This window comes from Cervus canadensis, chromosome 9 (genome assembly GCF_019320065.1).
Source record: "Cervus canadensis isolate Bull #8, Minnesota chromosome 9, ASM1932006v1, whole genome shotgun sequence".
NCBI classification, from domain to species: domain Eukaryota; kingdom Metazoa; phylum Chordata; class Mammalia; order Artiodactyla; family Cervidae; genus Cervus; species Cervus canadensis.
In genome coordinates this window covers 51,847,813-51,866,575 of record NC_057394.1, presented here as the reverse complement: position 1 = coordinate 51,866,575, position 18,763 = coordinate 51,847,813, and the positions used below count along the sequence as shown (strand labels likewise).

The window sequence follows — 18,763 nt, the reverse complement described above, 5'->3', positions numbered from 1 at the left end:
TTTTCCAGGCAAGAATACTGGAGTCGGTTGCATTTTCTTCTCCATGGGATCTTCCCAACCCAGGGACCGAAGTCAGGTCTCCTGCATTGCGGGCAGCCTCTTTACCCTTTGAGCCACAAGGGAATCCCACATAACGAAGATCAATTCTTTATTATTTCTGGTAAGCTTCTATACCACTGAAAAACCGTATAGATACTGGTTATATGGCAAGTTCATTCTGAGAAAATACATTGAACTCACGATGTGTGCATCAGTTGTGCACAAAAACTCAAGAGTCTTCTGCAGGTATGTAAAATTAAAAAAGATTGTAGCAACTAAAAATAAAACCTAAGTTTTAAAGATGATTAAAAGTGTAATACCACACGAAGATGTAATATCCAATATTTGGATTGTGATACCAATCAATTACCTGAAAAAATATGATCTAGAGACAAATGAAACTGTTGCAGGGAAGAAGTCAATTCTGACTCCATGTTGGCATTTTTGTTTGACTTGCTTTTCATTGCTCTTGTTATTATAATCATACTTACTGGCTTGCCTTGAGGACCCTGACCTCTGTTTGACTATAAACTAAAGTGCCTTCCTTCAGCTCATAGAGAGATAATATGTCCCTACCCACCTGTGAATAGAAGAGATTAACACACCAACTTCAAAGGTCGGACATTCCCTTGGAGATGTTTTGCAAGACTGAAGATCCTTTCACTTTACTTCCCTACTGCCTCTGCCTCTCTATTCTGCCTTTTGATTTTAGTTCCTCATTGCTTCTTTCTCTCTGATCTATAAAAGAACCTGGCATCCAGACCCTCATAAGATGGTTATTTTGAGGCACTAGCCTGCCATCTTCTCAGTCAGCCGGCTCCCCAATTAAAGTCTCTTCCTTGCCTCAACTCCTTGTGCAGCAAGTGGAGCGAGCTTGGACCCAGTAACAACATTATGGGTAGAAATAATAATAACCACTAAGGTTAGACAGCATCACCAATTCAGTGGATACGAATCTAAGCAAACTCTGGGAGACAGTGAAGGGCAGGGAAGCGCTGCATGCTGCAGGCCATGGGGTCGCAAACAGCCACGCACAAACTAGCAACCGAACCACCACCACCAGGACCACCTAATACACACATCTGCTGGGCACTCTACCAGGTATCAGGGAGTGGGAGATGGAGACAACGACCCCTGCCATCTGGGAGCTCACATCCCAGTCAGATGACAGCAAGCTTACCAGGTGGAAGAGGGGCAGAATGCACTTACAGCAGCACAGAGCCGCGGGGACTTTTTCTTTGACTAGGAGTGGGACGGGATGTGGGCCTGACATCAAAGGGAGCTTTGAAACCTGCCCGACAAGGGAGAAGACTCTCAGGGAGTGGGATGTGGAGTCACTAAAGCACTTTACTTCGGGATGGAGAGTCAGTCTAAGGACAACTTATACAACTCGGGCCGTTTTGTTCCAGAAAGGCTTCTTGCTGCAGTTGCTTTCATCAGACCTGACCACTTTAGCCTGCCTGGAAGGAAGTATTTTAAAACTTAAGGTACTTTTTTGTCTTTCCTTTTCCTCTGGTTTTAACACACAGCCTGAGGTCTGTCAGCATGTTTAACAAGAACAAAGCAAGAGAATCAAAAAGGCAAGGGAAACAGAAGGGAGACAGGACCAAACCCAGCATGGCAGGGGCCAGGGCCATCTCAAGTGTGATTACTGTTTAACCTAAGGGTTAGCTGCTTTAAAAAAAAACAAAAAAAACAGAATGCCAAAGGTTTTAGGAATTTTTCTGCTATATCTCAAGAGTGATCCTTCCAATACTAGGGGAGAACTTGGAAAAGGTATTTCAGACAAGTGGTTCAAGGGTGTTGAGTGGGAAAAGGGAAGAAACAGACTAACCGCTGGCGTGGCTGGAGACTCGGCATGGAGCGGGGACTGCTAAGTGAGCGCTCTAAGACGGAGGCGGGGCCACTGCGGAAGTGCCGCTCACACATGTCCCAGCGCAGATGGAACCTGACCTGTTGACGACTTATCGTCCCAACTGAGGCATTCGGAACATCAGCCAGAAAGTGAAAATACTTATCAAACTCTTACTAAAGTGAACTTGGGACAGACATCCCTCAAGGATAAACATTTCCTTTCTTGTGTCAGAATACAGTCTCATGGCTTTGTTTTATAAATTCAATTCTTTCTCTTCCCTGAATCTATATCTTCTAAATTATAATTCTTAAGATTCCAAATAAACTCTTCTCTTATTTGCTGCCTTATGTGTTTTCTTTATTTTTTCTGATGACACTAGTGTGTGCAACAGATAGTCCTTGCTCAACTGAGAAATGCCTGCAAGCCAGTGGTTACCAGTCCCCAAGTGTGTGTAATATTACAAGGACAATTGAGGTTGCACCTACACATAAACATAGGTTAAGTTGTCACTCATTATAATTCCATGCCCCTGCAGCCCAGACTTTGTTGAAACAATGAGTTGCTATAAGCTGGGGAACTGGAGGCTAGACCTAGAGTTGTCCTTCTCAGCTCTAGGTGAACTGTCACCAGCAAACTGACTAAAAATGAATGCATACAATCAATGCACACTTCAGGGTTTCCTAAAAATTATTTTTTAAACAAAGAAATTTTCTAATTAAATTTCAGCCAATTATGTCTGCTCTGTTTGTTTGGCAATTTTCGCTAATGCTGAAAGTATGTTTCAAGCTAGTCTAAGTAAATAGTCTGGACGGATATGGATTAAAAATGAATCTTTCCAATCTACTGGTTCATGCAGTCCCAATTATTTTTTTTTTGCACTCTGGGGTGTTCTTTTATAACAACATTTTACACCTTAAAACCAGCAATTGTGTCCATGTTCTATATATTGCTTAAATTTTATTTCTAGTTAATAAGACTTACATTAAGAATCCTCCTGCAATGCAGGAGACCCAGGTTCAATCTCTAGGTGGGGAAGATCTGCTTGAGAAGGAAACGGCAACCCACTCCAGCATTCTTACCTGGGAAATCCCATAGACAGAGGAGTCTGGAGGCCTACAGTCCATGGGGTCGCAAGGAGTCGGACAGAACTTAATGACTAAACCACCACCACCACTACCTTTTCTTTTTTTAAACCATTACCTATTTAACATCATTTTTATCGTACATATCTTTTATAGTCAAATATTTGAAATACTTCCATCTTAGAGAAAAAGAAACATCAGAAAAGAACAACAACAAAAAAAATTTGAGCCAGTTAGTTGGGAGTATTCCTGGAACTTTGTTTTCACATTGAAACTGGACATTAAAAAGAGAGGAACATCACCCTCAGATCATTGTTTCCAAAATGTTCTTTCTCCAACTAGGGATATCTTAGGGACACAATAATCATCTTGCTGCTGCTGCTAAGTCGCTTCAGTCGTGTCCGACTCTGTGCGACCCCATAGATGGCAGCCCACCAGGCTCCCCCGCCCCTGGGATTCTCCAGGCAAGAACACCGGAGTGGGTTGCCATTTCCTTCTCCAATGCATGAAAGTGAAAAGTGAAAGTGAAGTCGCTCAGTCGTGTCTGCTCTCAGCGACCCCATGGACTGCAGCCCACCAGGCTCCTTCGTCCATGGGATTCTCGAGGCAAGAGTACTGGGTGGGGTGCCAGTGCCTTCTACGATAATCATCTTAGAACTCTGTTTAAAAACAGTTCCTGAGAACCTACCACTAGAAGCTCTACTTCAGTAGTTCTGGAATCAGGCTTCCCAATGTTTCTGACATACAGCAAGAAGGTCTGGAATTACCAATAGAGCTTTTCATTATGTATAATTTATAATTTACAGAGTGATAGTTTCTGGCTTTTGACTAATCATTTTCATGTAATGACTGACAAGGAGAACAATGAATCTAAGTTTTAAAAATTAAAAACTTGAACTATCATCCAAAGTTATAAACATTAATTCTTAACTAATTTTCTTAGGAGCAAATTGTTTAATACTGGGCACAATGAAAAAGAAGGCTAAACTATGAATAAGACATGGTTGACTAAAAATAATTGAGAAATAACTGTAAAAATGAACTGCAAACCACAAAACTACTAAAAAATATCTAACAGGTTGCCAAGGTGACCCACGTTACCAACTACCACTACATGAAAAAAAATTACCACTGTTATTCAGGACTCTCAGTGAGGTGTACGTACTTAGGAAAGGCTTGACTGTGGCATAGACCAAGAGGAACCTAATCTTCTAAGAAATAGCCATATGAGGTACAGATTTTATAGTCAGATTTTTAAGGCAGGCTTCCCCCATCTATGTATTGCGAGAATGGCTCATCAATCTTCCACGGAGAATCATCGTGGGATAAAGCTTCTTCAAGTTTCCTTGACTTAAAAGGAGGGACAAAGAGAGAGTGTTTGTGCGGAGGTTAAAAAAGAATTTTAAAATTGAGGTTGCTTATCCCCTCATTTTCCCACCAGAGTGGTTCTTCTAAGCCATCAGGCCCCGCCTTCGTTGCTGATGGAGTGGAGGGCACCTAATGTGGCATGCTCACGTGCATCTCTTAGGCTTCCTGACACACGCCCTAGGAGGCGCTCTCTTCTCGAGAGGACAACTGTCTCGGATGTGAATGGTCCATCATGTCAGGAAGTGAGTATCCCACCACCCACACCAGGCTCAGGCAGGAGCAGCAGCAGCAGCTCGGGCCCTGGACTCCTTCCATAGTCAGCTCCTGATTCCCAGACAGAGCCTTGTTGTAAGACTCACTCCTACCAGGCAACCTGACTCTAAATGCCTGCGGGTTGTCACCTTCCACTGGAAGTTGTTTGGGAATGCTTCAGTTTGTTTGGCCCAAGTGAGCCAGGTGTTGGCATGTTACATCATTCAGAGCAAAGTCCTACAGACCAGCCAACAGGACAAGCTGGGCTGTGGGTTTCCACAGCGGCCGGTGCTGGACACAAAGAGGCAATGGTCTATTTCTGCCCCTGGAAGAAAGCTGTAGGTGCTTCAAAGAGCTGGCTTTCTGGATGAGGCTTAATTTCTATGATGTGCTTTCAGAACATTCTGTGATATGAGAGCATTCCTCCCATAATCAGATTTTAGTCTTTTCATCTCTGGCTATTAAGGAAAAGAACCTTGGTTGACTGAGGATGGACGGTCTACTCTGATTTCTCCAGAGGGCTACTGAGGACTGATCATGATGGAAATCTATCCTGCCAGTTATCATCCAGTCCACTGCTAAGTGGTGTGTTGACATAAATTCTCTCTGCAGGCTGGTGGTAAGGTTAGACTTCAATCATTCTCAGAACTCTATGGGAGACCTAATCATTTGAGGGGGGCCAGAAGCCATGCTTGGTGGTAAATTTAACAATAACTTGATTTTTGTAGGCTGAGGAATTAAAGGCATTAATAAATAAGTTCTTTTTTTCATTTATTATACTGAGAATGTAGTGTTCTAGAAGTACAACCAAATATCTTAATGTTGAAGATTTAGTAAAAATAATCTTTAAAATAATTCCAAAAGTTTATTAAGGAATATCTACAATATCTTGCATATGAAATTCACAAATAAGATATAGATAATACTCAAAAATAGTGTTTATTACATAGTTTACAGATATTTTCTTCTCTTAATTAAAAATTATGAAAAGAAGAAAACTTGTGTATCTTAGAAAATTTCAACAAATTTCAAGTCTTCTCTCCTTGGAATTTATGGGCTGAATATTTATCTTAAACAATGGAATGGGACTAATTTGTTTAGTGTTTGAAGCACACAAATGACTTATTATGATCACTATCATCAGAAACCAATTTCTTTTAGTACACTGAATGATATTCTGGTAGTTGCCTCCCTATAAAGAGCAAGACAAGCCATAAAAATATTAAATGTACATGCAGTTCTTTCAAGAAAAAAAACAAACAAACAACACACTGACTTGAAAGACTTCTTTCCCTATCTGCAGTAAAAAGAGGAATCTGTGGTTATGACGGGCTATCTTTACAGCTAATTTGACCATCTTAATCCAAACAAACACAAAAACTATGATGAGGAGTAGCTTTGTATAACAAGCCTATGATATCAGTTCTTCTACATTTTAAGGACATTGCAGCCAGGATGTACCTTCAGTCTATTAATATAGAGGCACATATATTAAGAGGCAGATACATTAAATTTATACCTTATAAAAACTACCTTGCAATTTATTACTATGCTTACACAGAAGCTAGTTTTTAAAAATCTCATGAACTTGACCAATTTTCATGGGTCAGTACACATTTAAAGGGAAAATGTAATATAATAGTATAATTGTGCCTCACATGTTTTCTCTTACCATTATAATATTTTTTCTCTTAACCAAGTACCTATAGCAATTAGACTTTACAATGAATCATGAGCTAGGTTAATAGTATTTTCTTGAATTAAAGTAGCATGATAGACCACATAATTGGTAGATATTACTTGGTCATTTATTTTTCAAAAGGAGTCTGTTCTCATTTATGTTGAGATGATTTTCAGTTTCAACTCATTTCTGGCAGCTAAATCATGAGTCTCTAAAAATGAGGGGTTATAAAGAGAGGGGGGAGTTACCAATATTAACTGAATCTAATATCTATGTGAATTACAACTGGTTGGTTCCAACCAAACGAATCATTTTACCGTAGGCCACAGTAATGCAGTTTCAGATGGAAATGAAAGGAAGAACCATTGATCTGTCTCCCACAGCCTCTGGGCATTCCAGTACTGCATTTAGCCTGGATAAACAGTTGTTATGATATGCCTACCTACCTCCGAGGGACTGGTGTCAAATTAACCTCCATGTCATCAGTACCTTCTCAACAGGTTTCAACCAGCCTTCTCTCTCCCTCCCAGGCCCAGCTCAACAGTTGTCAGGCCGGAGCCACACTGCTTCTGCCCACACAGCGGCACTGCCCGCACCCGCGGCTGCTCAGTGATTTTTTAAGCAGAGCAGCCGGTTGCCTTCAGCAGTAATGCTTTTGGGGGCACTCCGTGCTGTTCACCCAGAATCTCTGGCTGCTCTACAACTGTGCTAGTTAAGGGATCGACAGAAGGAACAACAAATGGCTACAATTAGCATTCGCCCTGCTCCCACAAAAGAATCTCATTGCTATGGCAACGGGAGTTGCCCAGACAACACAGGGCTTTGGCTGAGAACAGTGTACTGCATTACCCCAAGTACAGAACGAAATAGCCAGAGATCAGGCTCTCGCTTCACAGCACAAAGATCTCTGCCGTCATATTTAGGTTTAATTAACACGAGCTGATTTCTTAATTTTGGAAGCCAAGGTTCTGGCTGCAAATAGCCTGAAACAAAAACCCATTATTGACACATTCTTTTAAAACTCCGGTAAAATAATTAGTGATAACATTAGATGCCTCTTAACTTGATTTTTCTATTTCTTATTTTAGGAGGCAGCTGTTACTTATATTGCTGCAACAATATACAAACCCATTTTTTCCTCAATCAGTTGCTATGTCAGAAATATATACAACCTTTGAAAAATTAACATGAACTTCCTTACACCTGGATATTCAACCAAGCCCTAGGTGGTTTGCAATTTTATGGAGGTAGGAGCAACAACATCTAAGCAATTTTTATGTGGAGCTAAAATTGTATAGTTATAGAAAACCATTTAAAATCAAACAGGAGCCTATTTATCACTGCTTTTAAAAGTAAATTTTGAAAGCAGAAAACTGGAAATATCTTGCAATGGGTTTGGTAGTAATACAAGTTAAATGGAAAAATTAATCTAAATGACATAGAAATAAGCTACCTTGGCTAGCACTAAATGACTCTGCAGGCAAGCTACATGATTGGATCAGTGCCACTCACAGTCATGTAAACCACTCTGCAGATCTGATCCAGGAGCACTTAACGAGCCAAGAAGGGCAGGATGTGCAGGCAGCATGGGACACTGAGGCCTAGTTGCTAGAATTTGGCAGAGGACGATCTTCTTTTTTATCTTTGCTAAAATTTTCAAAACTCAAATATTTCCCTTTTTCAACCAACACTCCTGTCAGCATGGGACCAACTATTATCATCAATAACAACAGTTAACTTTATTGAATACACAGTCTTGTGCATGTCTTGTTAAATTCCATTTTCACAGTCATCCTATAAGGTGGGCGCAATTTCTGCCCAATCAGATCACAGGACCACAGCCTTGTCTAACTCAATGAAACTAAGTTATGCTGTGTGGGGCCACCCAAGATGGTCGGGTCATGGTGGAGAGGTCTGACAGAATGTGGTCCACGGGAGCAGGGAATGGCAAACCACTTCAGTATTCTTGCCTTGAGAATCCCATGAACAGTATGAAAAGGCAAAATGATAGGATACTGAAAAAAGAACACCCCAGGTCGGTAGGTGCCCAACATGCTACTGGAGATCAGTGGAGATATAACTTCAAAAAGAATGAAGGGATGCAGTCAAAGCAAAAACAACACCCAGCTGTGGATGGGAATAGTGGTGGAAGCAAGGTCCAATGCTGTAAAGAGCAATATTGCATAGGAACCTGGAATGCCAGGTCCATGAATTGAGGCAAATTGGAAGGGGTCAAACAGGAGATGACAAGAGTGAACATCAACATTCTAGGAATCAGCAAACTAAAATGGACTGGAATCGGTGAATTTAATTCAGATGACCATTATATCTATTACTGTGGGCAAGAATCCCTTCAAAGAAATGGAGTAACCATCATGGTCAACAAAAGAGTCTGAAATGCAGTACTTGGATGCAATCTCAAAAACGACAGAATGATCTCTGTTCATTTCCAAGGCAAACCATTGAAAATCACGGTAATCCAAGTCTATGCCCTGACCAGTAATGCTGAAGAAGCTGAAGTTGAACAGTTCTATGAAGACTTACAAGACCTTCTAGAAGTAACACCCCAAAGAGATGTCCTTTTCATTATAGGGGACTGGAATGCAAAAGTAGGAAGTCAAGAAACACCCGGAGTAACAGGCAAATTTGGCCTTGGAGTACAGAATGAAGCAGGGCAAAGGCTAATAGAGTTTTCATTTTATAAAGGATTTTAAAAAGTAAACACTTTATTAGTAGTGAAAGTGAAAGTGTTGGTGACACTATGGACTGTAGCCTGTCCATGGGATTCTCCAGCAAGAATACTGGAGTGGGTCGCAATTCCCTTCTCCAGGGGATCTTCACAATCCAGGGATTGAACCTAGGTCTCCTACATTGCAAGCAGATTCTTTACTGTCTGAACCACCAGGGAAGCCCTTATTAGTAGTAAGAAGCTGTTATTTATTATTAGTAGTAAGTACAAAAAGTAAGAATATTTTATTGTTGGGTAGAAATAATCCTACTTTATAGCTTCAAAATGGTATCTCCAAAGTTCAGATTGTATTACTTAGTTTTTCAGTTGAGGACAACCAAACCAGGTCAACAACAAAAACAAATAATCTTGGCGTTAAAAAATTTGTTTCTATATGCAGATAAATAAATCTGACTCACAAACTGTAAAGGACCACAACCTACGCGCCAGGACGTGGAGAAAGGAGCAGAGACCACACACAAGACTGACCCAGACCTGCCTGTAAGTGTCCGGGAGTCTCTGGTGGACACATGGGTCGACAGTGGCCTGCTGCAGGGTTGGGGGCACTAAAGACAACAGTGCACGCACAAGACCTTTGGAAGGAGGTCCCCATCATCTTCCTTACCCCCACCATAGTTTGGTCTCAGGTCAAAGAACAGGGAGGGAACACAGCCCCGCCCAACAACAGAAAATTGGATTAAAAATTTACTGAGCATGGCCCCACCCACCAGAACAAGACCCAATTTCCCCCTGTCAGTCACTCCCATCAGGAAGCTTCCATAAGCCTCTTATCCTTCTCCATCAGAGGGCACAGAGAAAGAGAACTACAATCACAGAAAACTAATCAAACTGACCAAGGGACCACAGCCTTATCGAACTCAATAAAACTATAAGCCAGGGCCACCCAAGACGGACGGGTCATAGTGGAGAGTTCTGACAGAATGTGGTCCACTGGAGAAGAGAATGGCAAACCACTTCTGTATTCTTGCCTTGAGAACCCCATGAACAGTATGAAAAGTCAAAAAGATAGACCATTCAGGTATGACCTAAATCAAATCCGTTACGATTATACAGTGGAAGTGACAAATAGATTAGATCTGATAGACAAAGTGCCTGAAAACTATGGACGGAGGTTCATGACACTGTACATGAGGCACTGATCAAGACCATCCCTAAAAAAAAGAAATGCAAAAAAGCAAAATGCAAAAAAGGTCTGAGGAGGCCTTACAAATAGCTGAGAAAGGAAAAGAAGCTAAAGCAAAGGAGAAAAGGAAAGATATACCCATCTGAATGCAGAGTTCCAAAGAATAGCAAGGAGAGATACAAACACCTTCCTCAGTGATCAAAGCAAAGAAATAGAAGATAACATTAGAATGGGAAAGACTAGAGATCTCTTCAAGAAAATTAGAGATACCAAGGGAACATTCCATGCAAAGATGGGTTGGATAAAGGGCAGAAATGGTATGGACCAAACAGAAGCAGAAGATATTAAGAAGTGGCAAGAATACACAGAAGAACTATACAAAAAAGATCTTCATGACCCAGATAACCACGATGGTGTGATCACTCACCTAGAGCCAGACATCCTGGAATGTGAAGTCAAATGGGCCTTAGGAAGAATCACAATGAACAAAGCTAGTGGAGGTGATGGAATTCTAGTTGAGCTATTTCAAATCCTAAAGGATGATGCTGTGAAAGGGTTGAACTCAATATGCCAGCAAATTTAGAAAACTCAGCAGCGGCCACGGTATTGGAAAAGGTCAGTTTTCATTCCAATCCCAAAGAAAGGCAATCCCAAAGAATGCTCAAACTACCGCACAATTGCACTCATTGCACAGGCTAGTAAATTAATGCTGAAAATTCTCCAAGCCAGATTCAACAATACGTGAACTGTGAACTTCCAGATGTTCAAGCTGGGTTTAGAAAAGGTAGAGCACCCAGAGATCAAATTGCCAACATCTGCTGGATCATTGAAAAAGCAAGAGAGTTCCAGAAAAACATCTACTTCTGCTTCATTGACTGCTTCATTTGGCTTCTGCCAAAGCCTTTGACTGTGTGGATCACAATAAACTGTGGAAAATTCTGAAAGAGATGGGAATACTAGACCAACTGATCTGTCTCTTGAGAAATCTGCATGCAGGTCAGGAAGCAACAGTTAGAACTGGATATGGAACAACAGACTGGTTCCAAATAGGAAAAGGAGTAAGTCAAGGCTGTATATTGTCACCCTGCTTATTTAACTTCTATGCAGAGTACATCATGAGAAATGCTGGGCTGGAAGAAGCACCAGCTGGAATCAAGGTTGCCAGGAGAAATATCAATAACCTCAGATGTGCAGATGACACCGCACTTAAGGCAGAAAGTGAAAAAGAACTGAAGAGCCTCTTGATGAAAGTGAAAAGGTTGGCTTAAAGCTCAACATTCAAAAACTAAGATCAGGGCATCCGGTCCTATCACTTCATGGCAAACAGATGGGGAAACAGTGGAAAAATGATAGACACTATTTTCTTGGGCTCCAAAATCACTGCAGATGGTGACTGCAGCCATGAAATTAAAAGATGCTTACTCCTTGGAAGGAAAGTTATGACCAACCTAGAAAGGATATTAAAAAGCAGAGACATTACTTTGCCAACAAAGGTCCATCTAGTTAAGGCTATGGTTTTTTTCCAGTAGTCATGTATGGATGTGAGAGTTGGACAAGAAAAAAAGCTGAATGCCGAAGAACTGATGCTTTTGAACTGTGTTGTTGGAGAAGACTCTTGAGATCCCTTAGACTGCAAGGAGATCCAACCAGTCCATCCTAAAGGAAATCAGTAATGCATGTTCACTGGAAGGACTGATGCTGAACCTGAAACTCCAATACTTTGGCCACCTCATGCGAAGAGCTGACTCATTTGAAAACTCCCTGATGCTGGGAAAGATTGAAGGTAGGAGAAGTGGACGGAAGAGGATGAAATGGCTGGATGGCATCACCGACTCAACGGACATGAGTTTGGGTAAACTCCGGCAGTTGGTGATGGACAGGGAGGCCTGGCATGCTGCAGTCCCTGGGGTTGCAAAGAGTTGGACTAAACTGAGTGACTGAACTGAATTCAAACTCAAGAGAAAATCCATCAGTTGCTTTTTCCAATTTACTCTGTCACAAAACAGGAAGTAGACACCACCTCTCTATGCACCTTATCGCTCTGCACTCTAAGTCATCTCTGAGTGCGTCTTCTACTCCAGAAAAAGCAATCTGACTCCGTTCAAGGACAGGCAGTTTATTGCAGTGACTTAGAGAATAGAGTTTGCTGCCAACAGATCTGGGTTCAATTCCTAGCTCTGCTATTTATCAGCTTTATGATTTGGGGAAAGGATTACTTAACCTTTTTAAGACTCTGAATGAGACAATGTAAACAATGCACTCAAGAATGTTTAACACATAGTATGTGGTCAAATACTGGCTTCTTTATTTTTGGAATCTTATTCTTCCTAATAAGATTCTCACTCACCTTACCCTTCATCCCTGGGGCAATCTTTTCTCTCTGTTTCTACCATTCAGCAATTAGCATCTTCTAGACAGAAGTCCTGAGTTTGAATCCTGGCTCGGCCACTCAGTAGTTACCATTAACTTCATGGAACACTTTCCATAATAAACACAGCACACTGAGAATGAAAATCTAAACTATCTGCTTACACAAAAACATGCTTAAAGTTGTACAAATCAAAAGTTCCAGATTAGGGCAGGTCCCAGACATCTTTGTGTCAATTATTAATGATCAGTGTTGTCAAACCAAATCTTAAATATCTTCTACTATCAATTGCTCAGTTAATTGACTTAATCATTACTATTTATTTAAACTGTTGCTATGTATTATTAATGGCTCTGTTGAGAATCCTCCATGCATCATCTGATACAAATTTTTACAACAAACCAAGGCAAGAACGATTAAAATCACATTTTATAGATGAGAAAACTGAGGAACAAGGAGTAAATAACTTGCTCAAGGTTACACAGCTAGTAAAAGGCAGCTGGGACTCTTAACCTCTGTTCTATACAGCCACAGTGGGCGTCAGGACATCCACCTGACCAATGAACTAGAGACAATGTGCAACTTCTGCGTTTATATGCGTATACATCCTGCGCTGTTCACGCAGCTCATGCTACATACATAATCTCCGTAGACTTAACGCCACATAAGAGTCATATTCTGCACTTATTTTCAACCATTTACAAGTCATGAACTTGATTCAGTAACACACAACTTTTAAGCACTAAATAAATGTTCACTGATAATGAAGAAAATGTGCATGGCCAGGGCGAAGTCAAGGTAGCATCACATGCACACTAGAAATAATCTGCTATAAAATTTTAAAACATTAAAACTTAATGACCACAGTCTCAATTAGGAAATTGAAAATCTGCTCATTAAACTTGCAGATGATACTTATTTGGGCAGGAGTTAAACACTTTAGAAGAAAGAAATAGAATTTAAGATGACCTTGATAGATTAGAGAAATAGTTCATCAAAAACAGATGAACTTCAATAAAGAGAAGAACAAAACAGCTTCTTTAAGCACCAAAAGCATACCACACAGACACACATGGGAGAGAGTAGCTGGGCAAAGTGACGGGGGCAGGGGGCAAGGCACAGATGGAACAACCTGACTCTGTGGGCAGCACGGACTGTTCCTCCATCTGTGTATTGCAAGTCTGGCTGAACACTGGAACCACCAGGGAAGGTTTCAAAGCTACTGTTCTAGGCTCCGTCAGGGGTCAATTAAATCAGAATCTGTGCAGATAAGCTTCCATATTGGTTACATTTAAAAACTCTCTTGGTGTATTTAATGTGGTCAAGGTTCAGAATAACCAGAAATTATAACCAATCATATCCTTTATATTTATATGAAGAAACTGATGAAAATAGTAACACAGCTCCCATGTGTGATCAGATAGTGACCTATAAAGAGAAACTATTTAATTAAAAAATCTAATATTAATCAGTGATGGTTCCAAAAACTCAAGAAACAAAAAGCAGTCTAAGATATGTGGTTCTCCAAGCATGGTTCTTTGGATAAGCAGTCTCTGGGAATTTATGAGAAATGCAAATTCTCATGTCTACCACAAACCTAAATCCATTAACTCTATGGTGGACCTAGCAACCTGGGCTTGGATAAGCGCCTCGAGGGTTTCTGATGGATTCTTAAGTTAAGAATTACAGCTCTACACTAAAAGGCCAACTTGCTTCTGTTTTCTTACAGCATCTGTTTTCTGTTATAATTACAGGATTGTTCTGTGCTTCCTTTTCTAAGTCACTGCAAAATCTTCCTAGAAGTAAGGTATATAAATTATAAATTAAAAAATTAATGTTTTAGCAAAGTAATCATATTTAGAATTGCCTTCATTATTGAAATATCTTTTATTAAATGGATTCATGTGATAAACTCAGTGAAAAACACTCTGTTAAAACTGTGGCCAAAATTGTCCAGAGGAAAAATTTGCTGGGTGGCTCAGTTTCTCTACTTTTCAGCGTGCTCTGTTGGTATCAAGTAGACCCAGATTAGTCACAAGAAGCTACACAGATCCATTAGCTGCTGCCTAATAACCCAAATCCCCCAGGGATGTGTGAGTCTACCTGAGATCCTAGCTTTCCCTTCACCAGTTATTTCCACTGGGGTTTACGTCTGTCTCTGATTTCCATCTGTCTCTACCTCATTACTCCAACAAATCAGGAGTTGGTTATATGTACTGTTATTAACAAGCAAAATGTAAAAATAAAACCTATTCCTGGACTAGCAGCATTGAGAAATCATCACAAATAAACAGTAATAATAATTGTTTCTAGTTGAGAAAAAAGACAGAAGAGATAATACTAAAATGTATAGTTTTTCCTTAATGGATAACATAGTTTGATAAGAAATACTGAGAGAGTTTCTCTCCTCCCCCACTGTTTCTGATCTTCCTGTCCCTCATATTTTGTCAGTTGCAATAAGAAAGAAAAAAAAAAGATATAATTTCATTGCTAATTAAAAAGGCAAGATAATTAGACATCATTTTGTTTAACTGCTGAAAATTTTTAAATGCATCTAGTGCTGTTGAGGGTTTGAAGAGTGGACAAGTCACTGGATGCGGGGAGGAGTATGAATTCATATCATTCCTTCTTCTGTACCACATCAGTGTGGCAATATGTATAACAAAGCCTTAAAGTTGTTAACCTCTGTTAACTTATCCTGAATAAACAGTGCCATTTATTATAATGATGAGAATTTTAAACATGTAAAGGCAAATCTCTAAAGAAGCTGCTTAAGTATGTATGACCCATTCTTACTATGGGGGTAGTCCAATATGGTATTTCACAGATAAGGAAGCAGGGTAACTGAAGAACTCAGGAACGCATATTTAGTGAACTACGTATTTTCCCCCTTCCATAGATTTAGGAAAGGCAGAGGAACCAGAGATCAAATTGCCAACATCTGTTGGATCATCAAAAAAGCAAGAGAGTTCCAGAAAAACACCTACTTCAGCTTTACTGACTATGCTAAAGCCTATGACTTTGTGGACCACAATAAACTGTGGAAAATTCTGAAAGACATGGGAATATCAGACCACCTGACCTGTTTCCCGAGAAATCTGTATGCAGGTCAGGAAGCAACAGTTAGAACTGGACATGGAACAACAGACTGGTTCCAAATGGGAAAAGGAGTACATCAAGGCTGGATATTGTCACCCTGCTTATTTAACTTATATGCAGAGTACATCATGAGAAATACTGGACTGGATGAAGCACAAGCTGGAATCAAGATTGCCAGGCGAAGTATCAATAACCTCAGATATGCAGATGACACCACCCTTATGGCAGAAAGTGAAGAGGAACTAAAAAGCCTCTTGATGAAAGTGAAAGAGGAGAGTGAAAAAGTTGGCTTAAAGCTCAACATTCAGAAAACTAAGAACTTCACTTACCCTGCATCTGGTCCCATCACTTCATGGCAAACAGATGGGGGAAAAATGGAAACAGTGAGAGACTTTATTTTTTGGGGCTCCAGAATCACTGCAGATGGTGACTGAAGCCATGAAATTAAGAGATGCTTGCTCCTTGGAAGAAAAGTTATGACCCACCTAGACAACATATTAAAAAGCAAAGACATTACTTTGTCAACACAGGTCCATCTAGTCAAAGCTGTGGTTTTTCCAGTAGTCATGTATGGATGTGAGAGTTGGACTATGAAGAAAGCTGAGCACCAAAGAATTGATGCTTCTGAACTGTGGTGTTGGAGAAGACTCTTGAGAGTCCCTTGGACTGTAAGGAGATCCAACCAGTCCATCCTAAGGAGATCAGTCCTGGGTGTTCACTGGAAGGACTGATGCTGAACCTGAAACTCCGATACTTTGGCCACCTGATGTGAAGAGCTGACTCATTGGAAAAGACCCTGATGCTGGGAAAGATTGAAGGCAGGAGAAGGGGAAGACAGAGGACGAGATGGCTGGATGGCATCACCGACTCAATGGACATATGTTTGAGTAAACTCTGGGAGTTGGTGATGGACAGGGAGGCGTGGTGTGCTACAGTCTACAGAGTCGCAAAGAGTTGGACAAAACTGAGCGACTGAACTGAACTGATAGGTTAGAATCATCATTTGAAAAATAAGAGTGTACATATGTATACCTACGGCTGATTCATACTGATGTTTGGCAGAAACCAACACAATACTGAAAAGCAATTATCTTTCAATTGAAAATAAATAATGTAAACAAAATAAGAGTAGCTTCTATTTCATATTAACGTTATTAAGTCAAAACTACCTTAATATGAAATCTGACCTTCAAAGATATACTTTTTTGTGACAAATAAATGAAAATAATCTTTTAGAAGAAATGTATACATTTATTCACTTAATCTGGTTCTAACTCATCAATAATAGAATCACGTGCATTGCACTGAATTTTTCCTTTGATAATAGACTATTCAAAAGTATTTTATAAAAAAAGTTACTCATTTTATAAAATTAAATCTAAATGCATTACAAGCTTGTTACTTTGAGAGTTCACCTCTGATACAGGTTTGTGGGTTACAAGTTGAGGACAATGTTTTATAGCAACAGTTTATATGCTTGGAAAATGCTGCTCTTTTAACATATATTGACTAGACCTGTCATATAAGGTCTCTCACTCAAAGATCTGAGTGATGTGGAGTATTATATTACTATAAAGTAACATAGTCTTGCCTTTAATGGGCAGTTTGACATAAGTGTTATGATGCAGTTCTAAGCTGTATCAAAATCTATTTATTCTCAATATGAAAAACACCTACAAGCCAATAGAATAACATGTGAAAGACTCGGATAGGCACTTCACACAATGAGATATTATGTGAAAAATATTATGTAACAAGCCAAAGGAACATGGAATAGTATTTATGTTACTCATGAGGGAAATGCAAAATGAAACCACAATGAGATATCCTATCAGAATTATTGAGATGGATTCTCATACACTGTTGATGGAAGTATAAACTGGTACAATCATTCTGGAAATTTGTTGGGCAGTATTCACTAAAGCTGAACATAGGTTTATTCAGTGAACTACATGCCTACATATATTTCTGGCAGATCCAGAAGACACCTACAAGGATGTTCTTAGCAGTACTATTTATAATACCCCAATTTTAGAAACAATATAAATATCTACCAACAGAAGGAAAAAAGTCCATATATTCAGAGTGGAATACTAAATAAGCATTAGAATAAACAAATTATAACCACATACAACAATATGGATACAAAGTGTAAGACTGTATTCATAAAAGAGAAACAGAGTAAGTCTGGTTACTGCTGTCACAGTCAGGACAGGGGTTGGGGGGATGATGGAGCTGGAAGGGGCTCTGTGTTTCTAGTAACATTGTTTCTTGATCTAGGTATTGGTTACACAGGTAAGTTCACTTAATGAGCATTCTCAAGCCAGATACTCAGAAGTGTGTAGTTATAGTTTTATACACGTTATTCTTCTATATAAAGTATATATTTAAAATGAGGTAAGCACTGTAAGGCTTCCCTGGTGAGTCAGCGGTAAAGAATCCACTTGCAATGCAGGAGATGTGGGTTCAATCCCTGGGTTAGGGAAGATCCCCTGGAGAAGAAAATGGCAACCCGCTCTAGCATTCTTGCCTGGGAAATCCATGGACAGAGGAGCCTCCAGTGCTACAGCCCACGGGGTTGCAACAGTCAGACACAACTAAACCAGCACCACCGCCACCACACCATCACCAAGAAAGTTGCAAGTGTTGGTCGCTCAGTCATATCCAGCTCTTTGCAACACCATGGACTGTAACCCCCCAGGCTCCACTGTCCATGGCATTCTCCAGGCAAGAATACTGGAGTGGGTTGCCATGCCCTCGAGGGGACCTTCCTGACCCAGGCAGGTCGCCTGCATTGCAGGCGGATTCCTTACCACTGTGAGCCAGCAGGGAAGCCTACCATCATCAAGAAGTATAAGAGAATAAGAAATGCTTAAATAAAACAAAATAATACTTCCCAGTGCAGTACAATGCACAGTGCCAAATACCTTAGTGACACTAAGAGAGGGTTTTGCTGAGGCAACAATCTGTATATTTATAGTTTTTAATGCCTGATTTTGAGGTAAGATCAGATACTACACTTGATCTTAGCCAAAAGGCCCAAAAATAATAACTGAATCACTTTACTGTACATCTGAAACCAAGGCAACATGGTAAACCAACTCTACTCCAATAAAATTGTTAAAAATTTTTTTAAATAATAGAAAT

At 40.1% G+C, this 18,763-nt stretch overlaps 1 protein-coding gene and 1 pseudogene across 5 annotated transcripts in view; both read right to left on the bottom strand.

The window, feature by feature from the left end:
* DIAPH3 (diaphanous related formin 3) overlaps positions 1 to 18,763 on the bottom strand; it is a 527,980-nt gene that overhangs the window by 94,209 nt on the left and 415,008 nt on the right. The window lies entirely within an intron of this gene.
* LOC122447703 lies at positions 18,505 to 18,666 on the bottom strand (annotated as a pseudogene).